Below are 11,721 nucleotides of genomic sequence, written 5' to 3'. Positions count from 1 at the left end.
GAGGTTAAATTATTTAAAAAGAAGCTGACGTTTTTTTTGTCGAGTGTTGCTAGTTGTCTCGAAAATAACTTTCAGTTTAATAACAACAAAATTGAATATTCGAATGGCTTTTGCCCATAATTTACCATTCTTATTTAACAATTTACTGACATTGTAAAAGAGTTTTGCATACAAGGCATAGAGTTACATACTTTTTTTTAGCGAATTCTTAGTCTTCCAAAGTTTTTGCGTAGTTGGAAAAGTTAGTTTAAGCCATGAGGAAATATTGACGAAGTCCTTAAATAGTGGTACTTTTCCAGAGTTTAAAATTTTTTATATATTTTTTTCAATACCACACTCAAAGGCAGCAACTGAGAGGATCTCAAGTACAAAGGTTGCTTCCTGGCGCAAAGAGAGAAAACGACTTCTAATAAAAATTTTTAAAGTGAACTTCATATTAAAAGTAATTTTAAAATGAAATGTATAGAATTCTTTGACTATTTAAACACTGAAGATGGAAATGGTCTCATTATTGCTATTCAAAAATGTCATAAATATAAAATAATTTACACTCATGTCAAAATGAATAACACTTTTATTTTTTATGAACTATATTTTATAAATGGTAAGCAGTACGCGCTTTCACTCACCAGCACCTGGGTTCAAGCCCTGGTCAAAGCAACATCGCAAAAAATTTAGAAAAAAGGTTTTTCTTAACAGCGGTCGTCCCTCGGCAGGCAATGGCAAACCTCCGAGGGTATTTCTGCCATGAAAAACAGCTTCTCATAAAAATACAATCGCCGTTCGGAGTCGGCGTAAAACTGTAGGTCCCTCCGCTTTGTGTGAAAATATCAAGGCGCACGCCACAAGTTGGAGGAGAAGCTCGGCCAAACACTAACATATGTGTAAGCGCCAATCTATTATTATTATTATTATATTTTATTAATATACCAAAATATTGTTAAAAACAACTACTCTGGCGTTTTAAAGCATTATCTGATACTTACATTCATAATTTTGCCTTCAATAAACATGTACAGAAAAGTACTGATTTCTTAGCATGAAAAAGTCTAACGTACTGATTTCGCGCATACAAATTCTGGCAACCCTAAAGTCGTGCATAGAAAGAGTTATAAAAACTCAGCGCGATTAATTATTCTAAAATTTAATGGGCTACAGAACTGTATATTTATAAACTCTGATTTAATATATTGAAGGTTTTATAAAAGTTTCTGGAATTCTACAAAATTTCTAACACAGTTAGAAATGTAGTGACTTTCGTCAAAAGTAGGTAAACGTGGAAACAATAACCAAACGATAAGCCAAACAGACATATGACCGTTCTGGGGTCATAAACCCTTTAACGTTCATTCTTTTATTGCATTTCATTGCAGCGTATGCGATGACATATGATCACAAGACAAACCCAAGTGGAAGGTCCAAAAGCAATTGAAACCAAAATAGTTTGACACATTTACCAAATGTGTTAGTCATCGATTGGATATTGTTTTCAACGCTATATAAGTAGAAGTAAGTTCATAAGTAGTTCAGTTACTGAAAATCATTCAATAAACACTGTTGATTTTAAAACCTAATAAAACATAAACACTTTTCATTTTAATAAATCTAACTTGCTCTTTGGCACTCACCCATAGTGACAAGACAAGATTAGATTGGATAGGCGGCTTTCTTGAGAGCTCTGTCCACAGCACAATCTATATAAGGCTAATCACTTGATGGCAAAGTAAGGCCATCTATTTCATGGCGATCCTGCCCATACGTATCAGGAAAATAGGTGACACTTCAGCACCAACTCCACAACCCAGGCCGATAACCGTAGAGGAGTATAAGAGACGCCAGGCCCGTGCACAGGAAGAAAAACTAACGAGGATACCTGTGCTACCAAAACAAAAACACAAGCGTGCCGGCAAGGTGGTTGCACTGAGGAAGAAGCTGGTGGTACTCCACGCCAAGGTCTCCCAAACAGAAGAAGCAGTTAATCCTCCGCCATGGGACGTGGTCCAAGATTGGCAAAACCAAATAACGAGTATTAAGGCAGAACTCAAAAAAAAAAAAAATTGTAAAATTGTAAATAAAAAAACACAAGAATGTACACTCACACACACAAATAAAACTTAAAATGAAATAATAAAAATTAAGCATTAAGTTTGGCTGACTTCCGAAACGTATCAACACAATGTTTGGATAGTGTTATACTGCGGTATTCAAACTGTTTGTATATGCAGAGTTGCGACACATTGCAACCATATACATTGCACATTTTAAATATTCAATATAGCAATGAAAAATGTTTCTGTATTTTCCATTTTTAAAAAACCGATGGCAACAAACAACAAACGTAGCATCAACTTTGTTTCTGATGCGCTGATTGCTCTAGCGATGCGTTTCGATAACTATTCGGTTGCGTTTTGGAAAAGTATACATTGTCAATATTTTGTAGTTCGGCGTTATGGAACATTATGCTTTGTACGTATGCAAAGCAATTGGCGTTTTGGAAGTCAGCCTTTTATCATATTTTGCATATCCCTTGAAAGTTGTATTAAACAACAAAATAAATGTTATAACAAAGACANGTTGCGTTTTGGAAAAGTATACATTGTCAATATTTTGTAGTTCGGCGTTATGGAACATTATGCTTTGTACGTATGCAAAGCAATTGGCGTTTTGGAAGTCAGCCTTTTATCATATTTTGCATATCCCTTGAAAGTTGTATTAAACAACAAAATAAATGTTATAACAAAGACATTAATTAAAAACATTAAACTAAGGCAAAAAAAAAAAATTTGAACTAAGAAAATATCATGAACTATGATTAGTCTATGACTATCTTGAAAAAATGTATACATAATGTCTTGGTGGAAGAAAGCATTTAGTGCAATACTAATAGCCGTGTCTGGTTACGGTTGGAAAAGACAGACAAGGTGAAAAAATAGAAAAGTTAGCCGAAAAAATTAACCAGCATAATGAACCAATTTTAAACCACAACGAATCAGGAATGAATATTACACACATTATTATTATTATTGTCATGTTGTTAACAATCACAGTTCTGTACTCATTAATAAAAAGTTATTTTAAATACAACCACAATAAAATAACGGCTACAACGCCAAGGATTTAAAAAAAAATAGTAAACTTTATGTCCATTTTGCAAAACCCATATATGACAAGTCCTGTCACGTGGAGGGACATAACAGATAAACTCAGAAGCATTAAGGCAGAATTTGATAGATCGTACAAATGCCTGAATAGGACACCAGTACCCTCCAACCACACTCAAATAAAACATTTAAGAACACTGGTTTATCAGCATAAAACGATCACAGGCCTCAGCAAGACAGTCTACCCATTCCTAAGCACCAATCACCAGGAAGAATTCATACAATTTTTTTCCTCAATCAAAACAAAACTGGAAGCAATTTTCAAACATTTAGAATATAGGGACAAAGTAACGGAAGAGATAAACCAATTCCTAATAATCAAGTTCCAAGATACAGGGGGAGAAACATCAGACGAAGAGGCAGGAAAAGCTAACACAATGACCACTACAACTCCTGTAGAATTTATAAATTTGGCTACAAAGCTGTTGCCAGAGTTTGATGGCAAAGCTGAAAATTTGACCAAATTCATTAATGCACTCGACATACTAGATTCGATCAAAGGAGATAACGGAAGCATTGCAATTTCATTAATCAAAACCAAACTCAACCAAACAGCGAGCAGGTTATTGACGAATGAAGCAACAATCGGGTCAATAAAAAGCACACTGACCGCTAACGTGAAACACGAGTCCTCACAAAGTATTGCAGTGAAATTGTTGGCCATGAAACAACACAACAAGTCTGACGGCGATTTCGCCAAAGAAATTGAATCCCTTGCACAACAACTAGAGCTTGCTTACATCTCCGATGGAATGTCGTCAGCGTTGGCAAGAAACTATTCAGCACATTCGGCAGCAAAAGCGATAAGAACCAATGCAAGGTCTGATGAAGTAAAAATGTTAATGAGGGCAGGGCAGTTCTCAACAGTTAGTGACGCAGTCACCAAATTCATTGAGTTAGGGGCCCAAAAGCTCAGGCACCCTTCAGGTAAACTATGTAAATAATTCATACAGAGGGAACAATTCTAACAGGAGAAATAATTCATTTAGAGGAAATAATTCTTACAGAGGTAATAGAAACTATAGAAACCATTACCGAAATAATCGGGGTAGAAACCACAGTAACTATAATAACAGCAACGGCAACCCAAACAGAAACAACGATAACAATAATAGCTATAGGGGCCGTAATAACCATAACAGGAATGTACGCTACACGGAAGCATCGGAAAACACAGAGCACCCCCTGAGTGCCCAACTGGTGAGTGCGCAAAATTAAACACTGCGAACTTATTAAACATCAATTTGTCATTTAGTAACTTCGTCACCGTAAATTCCTCGCTAAATGACTACGAGTCCACCTTTTTAATAGACACAGGCTCGGAAATTAGTATATACAAAACATCGGCAAATGATCAAATTCAAATAAATACAAATCATATCTACAATTTAAAAGGCATAGGAAATGGTTCCATAAAAACCTTAGGTGCCACTACAGCTACACTTTATATAAATAACTCAGAAATCATTCACAACTTCCAAATAGTAGACGAAAATTTTCCAATCCCTTGCGATGGTATTATAGGGTTAGACTTCATAAATCAATTCAATTGTCTATTAGATTACACGTATAATGACCAAGTCTATTGATAATACGACCTAACTCTCTGAAAAGTCACTTGGAGCTAGAAATTTTAGAATCACCCACAAAGGGAATACTTAGTTTACCGGAAAGAGCGGAAGTTTTTAGGAAGATCCACATAGTTGCAACCGCAGAAAATATGCTAATCCCAAACCAAGAGTTAGAAGAAGGCATAATAATAGCAAATACAATAGTTAACACGAGGAATCCATATGTCAGAATAATAAATACAACAGATAATAATGTTTTTCTTAAACAAAATAAGATCAGAACAGAATCCTTGGATGACTACAAGGTGGTTAACATCAGCAAAACAAACGATACTGAAGAGAGAGAGAACACTATATTAAATAAACTAACCCAAAACTGTCCTTTATACCACCGCGATAAATTACTAAAATTATGCTCAGACTATACAGATGTATTCGCTTTAGAGACTGATCCCTGCACTGTCAACAATTTTTATAAACAAAAATTGCGTTTAAAAGACGAAACACCGGTCTACATTAAAAACTATAGATTGCCTCATAATCATAAACCCGAAATCAGAAAACATATAGACAAATTAATTAAAGATGACATAGTTGAACCTTCGGTATCAGAATATAATAGCCCAATTCTTCTTGTACCTAAAAAATCCTTACCAAATTCCTCAGAGAAAAAATGGAGATTAGTAATAGACTATAGACAGGTCAACAAAAAATTAGCGTCAGACAAATACCCACTACCTAGAATCGATGATATTCTCGATCAATTGGGTCGTGCCAAATATTTTTCCTGTCTGGATTTAATCTCTGGCTTTCATCAAATAGAATTAGAGGAGAATTCAAGAAACATAACGTCTTTCTCATCCGATCAAGGATCATTTAGATTCAAGCGATTACCATTTGGATTAAAAATTGCACCCAACTCATTCCAACGAATGATGAATATTGCATTTTCCGGCCTTAAGCCGAATAAAACCTTCATTTATATGGATGACTTAATAGTTGTAGGCTGCTCGGAAAATCACATGCTCAAGAATTTAAAATCAGTTTTTGATGTTTGTAGAGCCACAAATCTTAAACTTCACCCAGATAAATGCAAATTCTTTGACTCCCAAGTAACATTTCTGGGACACAAATGCACAGATCAAGGAATCTTGCCAGACGAATCAAAATTCGACAAAATTCTTACCTACCCAAAACCAACAAATGCTGATGAATGCAAAAGATTTGTAGCATTCATTAATTACTATAGAAGATTCATACCGAATTTTTCTATTCATGCAACACATATTACCAAATTAACGAGAAAGAAAACTCCATTCATCTGGACAACCGATTGTGATAATGCATTTGAATACCTCAAAAATTCTTTATTATCACCTAACATACTTCAATATCCCGATTTTGAAAAACCTTTCTGTATAACCACCGATGCAAGCAAAATAGCTTGTGGTGCCGTATTGAGTCAGGATTATAATGGTACACAATTACCTATTGCCTTCGCGTCAAAAACATTCACTAAAGGGGAAGCCAACAAGTCAGTTATAGAGCAAGAACTTACGGCAATCCATTGGGCCATAAATTTTTTCAAGCCGTACATTTATGGTACTAAATTTTTAATAAAAAGTGATCACAAGCCGCTAACATACCTCTTTGCACTAAAGAATCCTTCCTCCAAATTAACAAGAATAAGGCTCGACCTCGAGGAATTCGATTTTGAAATTGAATATATTAAAGGTAAGGACAATTGCGGCGCGGATGCTCTATCTCGCATTGATTTTGGGCAAATTAAGCGACTCAAAGAAGAAAACTCTGCCATAATACAAGTAATCACAAGGTCCAAATCCAAGGATACACCCCCTAACACCAAAACCACGGAAAAAGAAAAAGACAACATACAACACGTATACAATACTATTACAAATCATGAAGTGAAAAAATTACCTCGCCTAACACTTAGGTGCACAACTAATGGAAAATTAAAAGAATCCTCGAAATTATTATTACTCCATGGAAAGAAAGAAATATTTAAATATGATGCTAAAGATATTATTGCTTATGAGAAAATTGCGCTAGAGCAATTCTTTCTCAAACTTGAAAAAGCAGTTGGTAATAATAACTTTACAGGCATAAAGATAGCTATCAATGACAATTTGTTTAAACATATAGATATAGAGGAATTCAAAAATGTAGGCAATAAAACTTTAAAGAAGGTAATAATTGGAATAACACCACAAATAACCAAAATAACTTCACAAACGCAAAAAGTAGAAATTCTGAAAAAATATCATGATGACCCTGTATTTGGAGGCCACCCAGGTGTCACACGATTGTTATCAAAAATTAGACGACAGTATACATGGAAAAACATGGCTTCAGACGTGAAGTCTTATGTTAAAAATTGTGAAAGCTGTAATAAAAACAAATCTGGTAAAAATAAAATAGAACCTTTAGTCATAACAGACACACCAGCAACCGCTTTTGACATCGTTCAAATCGATACTGTAGGCCCTCTTCCCAGATCATTCAACGGGAACGAATACGCCCTTACAATAATTTGCGATTTATCAAAGTTTCTCATAACTGTAGCAATACCTAGCAAAGCAGCTAATATAGTAGCCAAAGCTATAGTAGAAAACTGCATTTTAGTTCACGGACCCATTAAACGCATACTAACAGATATGGGTACCGAATACAAGAATCAACTTTTCGAAGAAATATGTAAACTACTGAAGATAGAAAATAAAACAAGCACTCCATATCACCACCAAACACTAGGTACGGTAGAACGTTCACACAGAACATTTAATGAATACATAAGGTCCTATATTTCAATAAATAAACTAGACTGGGACCACTGGCTCAAATATTTCACGTATTGCTATAATACGACGCCCTCAACAACCCATGGTTATACACCATTTGAGCTAGTTTACGGTAAAACTACCACACCTTACGACTTCACATTAAACGGTAAAGTTGATCCAATCTACAATATAGATGACTACAAATCAGAGTTAAAATTCAAACTACAGACTGCTCAAAAACGAGCGACAGATTTACTAGAGAAAGCAAAAGTGAAAACAAAGGAAAATTACGATAAAAAAGCAAATCCACAAAGTATTCTAGCAAACAACATGGTCTACCTAAAGGATGAAACCGGCCACAAGCTGGACGGCATCTTTAAAGGCCCATATAAAGTTATAGAAACAGACACTCAGGGTAATTGCAAAATCGATATGAACTCAAAAACAACCATTGTGCATAAAAACAGATTAAAATTAGCATAATAAAATTTTAAAACGTATTTTAAGACTATCCTGGCCAGGACTAACACATAAATACGTAGATTCAAATTATAAATTGTTAAAGGCAAATACATAAATATTATATATATATATACAATATATACAATTAAAAGGAAAAAAAATAAAAAAAAACACAAAAAATAAAAATAAAAAAAACCTAAACATACAAACACATAAAATTCACAAATACAAACAATGTAAATGTTCCAAATTCAATCTTTTACAATAAGATCAAAATATAAATAAGTAGACCTAAGAAAACAAAAATCTTTTTACAAACTACATATGCAAGTAAACTAAACAATAAAATACATTTGACACCCCGAACAAAATTCCATTGTACAGCATGATCATTCAAATCGTCTCTATTTGTATGATCACGCTTTCCAAACGGGGAAGGTGTAGTGACTTTCGTCAAAAGTAGGTAAACGTGGAAACAATAACCAAACGATAAGCCAAACAGACATATGACCGTTCTGGGGTCATAAACCCTTTAACGTTCATTCTTTTATTGCATTTCATTGCAGCGTATGCGATGACATATGATCACAAGACAAACCCAAGTGGAAGGTCCAAAAGCAATTGAAACCAAAATAGTTTGACACATTTACCAAATGTGTTAGTCATCGATTGGATATTGTTTTCAACGCTATATAAGTAGAAGTAAGTTCATAAGTAGTTCAGTTACTGAAAATCATTCAATAAACACTGTTGATTTTAAAACCTAATAAAACATAAACACTTTTCATTTTAATAAATCTAACTTGCTCTTTGGCACTCACCCATAGTGACAAGACAAGATTAGATTGGATAGGCGGCTTTCTTGAGAGCTCTGTCCACAGCACAATCTATATAAGGCTAAGCACTTGATGGCAAAGTAAGGCCATCTATTTCAGAAACGTGAATTTATTTGTTTATGTTATAATACTTATGAGCCATCATTAAATACAAAATTTACGAAAAACATCTAGCATGAAAACCATTGCGAATATTAAAAATTACTTATTCGATGCCTGAGAGTCTATTTATTACGTTTCAATAAAGTTAATACAATTCAACGCTGAGTTATCACAAATAAGCATTCCATATGTCACCGTTTTTCTCATTTTTTGAAATGACTTAGTTTATATTTTTAATTATAAGTATCCCATAAATACCCATTATATGTAACAAATATACATAAATTAATTTTAGGAATAACGGGTTTAGAAAATGAAGGAACAACTGACACTTTATGTTCCTAATTTTAAAGCACAGCTTGCCTGAAAAAGTAAATTAGTGCAAAATAAATAGCTATTTAAACATAAAATTAAGTATTTTTTATTTACAAAGTTGTATGTGTGCTTATTTAAAGAAAAGGCTCTATACTATACTTCTTAGAACCAGCTCAAAACTAACCAAATCTAGCCCGGAGGTAACCCTTTTTGAACTATCTAGGAACTGTTGTTATATGAACTGTCTCAGAGCCATCTAAGTCAGAGTCAGCTCAGAACAAGTTCAAAAGTTCTGCAGAGGGTGACAATTGTCACTTCGTAGGACATCGCCATGTTAAAAAAGACAGTTGAAAGCATTGAGTTGGGATAGATGAAGAACCAGTACCGCCCCTTTTCGGGCTAGCTCAGCGCAAGTTCTGAACCAGTTTGATTTGCTGCAGGGTGCTTCGTGTACCTACATCCTTTCGTACAAACCAGTGTCCTGAACGATTATGTTAGTATCGTACGAGTACGTTATTAACTAACACTTCTGAAGAGACCACGATGCCAAAGTAGCGAAGTTACTCGGCATCGCCGCATCGTCGCATCGTACGATTAGTAACAGCATAGCCAGCGTTGCCGAATAGACGATTTCGTCGTCATTTTGACGTTTTTTTAGCTCAATGACGTTTTGACGACTTTTCTCCCCGAAAGTACGACTTTTTTTATTGTAGTACATTTGTATGTATAAAAAAAAATTGTTAAAGGAAAACGTAGTCCAAAATACAACCATGCATTTATCTAGTCTTGTTATACAATCGTGCTTTTAGTTATATTTAATTTGTTCTAGAACTGTAACCAAATCGTAAATTTTCACTGCTAACTCTCAGTTAAAAGAGAAAGAAAAATAGGAGAGAGAATTTTTATACCCGAGTGAACTTGTGGACAAGGGTATTATAACTTTGTTCACATAACGGTTGTTTGTAACAGGCAAAACGAATCGAGATAGATATAGACAAATGTATACATAAATGATCAGAATGAAAAGAGAAATCGATTAAGCGGTGACTGTCTGTCCGTCCGTCCGTCCGTCCGTCCGTCTGTGCACACGATAACTCGAGTAAAAATTAAGATATCTTAACGAAACTTGGTACGTGTACTTCTTTCGGGCGTAGGACGGATGGTATTGAAAATGGGCAAAATCGGACAATAGCCACGTCTACCTCCCATATAACGGTAATTTTCAGAAATACAAAAACTGCGATATTTTAGTAACTACTGAAGATTATTCACTCAAAATTGATATTTATAATTTTTAGGCGAAAAATAAGATTATACAATTTTGAAAAATGGGCGTAGCCACGCTCACTTATGGTTACATGTATATATCTTGGCAACCGCTGCACCGATTTCTTCCCAACTTGTAACAGTTGTTCGCCTTGGTACAGCATACCAAATGGCCGAAAATTTTTAAAATCGGACAATAACCACGCCCACATTCCATATAATGGTAAGTTAGAGAAATACGAAATCTTCGATAAATCAGTAAATATTAAAGCTAATTTATTCAAAATTGACGCTTGCAACAATTCCTTACCAAAAAATACGTTTATGATAAAAATTTGGAATATGGGCGTGGCACCGCCCACTTATGATCACATATATGTATCTCGGTAACCGTTCTACCAATTTTTACCAAACTCGGTATGGTTATTGTGCTTGCCACATTAAAGCAAAACGTAGAAAATTATCGAAATCGGACTAAAATTACTGAGCTTTTCATATAACGGTAAATTTCAGAAATGCTTGAAACTTCAATATTTCGAAATTTAAGGACGCTAATTTACTCAAAATTAATACAACCCGACTTAGCAAGTAGCAGTAGCTTTCGGAAAGGTGAGAAACATATATTTAATATTTTCGCCGGGTATTAAATGTTCGGCTCCGCCCGAACTTAGACTTTCTTAGTTGTTTCAATTAAGATAATCGATCAGTTAACAAATGCTTCCGTTACACTTTGAAGCTAGATCAAAATCTTTTAAGAAACCTCAAACAAGTGGAATTAAACAATTTAAAAGCAATTGTGTTTTAAATTGTAATTTTAAATTGTTGTTATCAATTACAAATTAACTTTTTAACCGGCGTCAAAAAAAGGAGGAGGCTATCAATTCGTCGGGATANAAAAATCGCATCTATGGAAGATATACTTTATATGGCACCAATCTAAGTGATTTTCACTGNGCGTCAAAAAAAGGAGGAGGCTATCAATTCGTCGGGATATTATTCTGCCTTATCCTGATTTTCGCCCGAAAAAATATTCACCCGAAAATTTTTCATCCGCCCATAGTAAATACATGGAAACGAAAAATGAAACTCATGATAAGGCTGATTATTATTTTTATACCCGAGCGCACTTGTGCACAAGGGTATATTAATTTTGTTCACATAACGGTTGTTTGTAACAGCCAAAACGAATCGAGATAGATATAGA

Source organism: Rhagoletis zephyria, unplaced genomic scaffold (genome assembly GCF_001687245.7).
Source record: "Rhagoletis zephyria isolate East Lansing unplaced genomic scaffold, Rhagoletis_zephyria_1.1 Rzeph_scaffold_00703, whole genome shotgun sequence".
In the NCBI taxonomy this organism is placed as follows: domain Eukaryota; kingdom Metazoa; phylum Arthropoda; class Insecta; order Diptera; family Tephritidae; genus Rhagoletis; species Rhagoletis zephyria.
The sequence above is the reverse complement of the archived record's forward strand: the minus strand, read 5'-3'. Positions refer to the sequence as shown.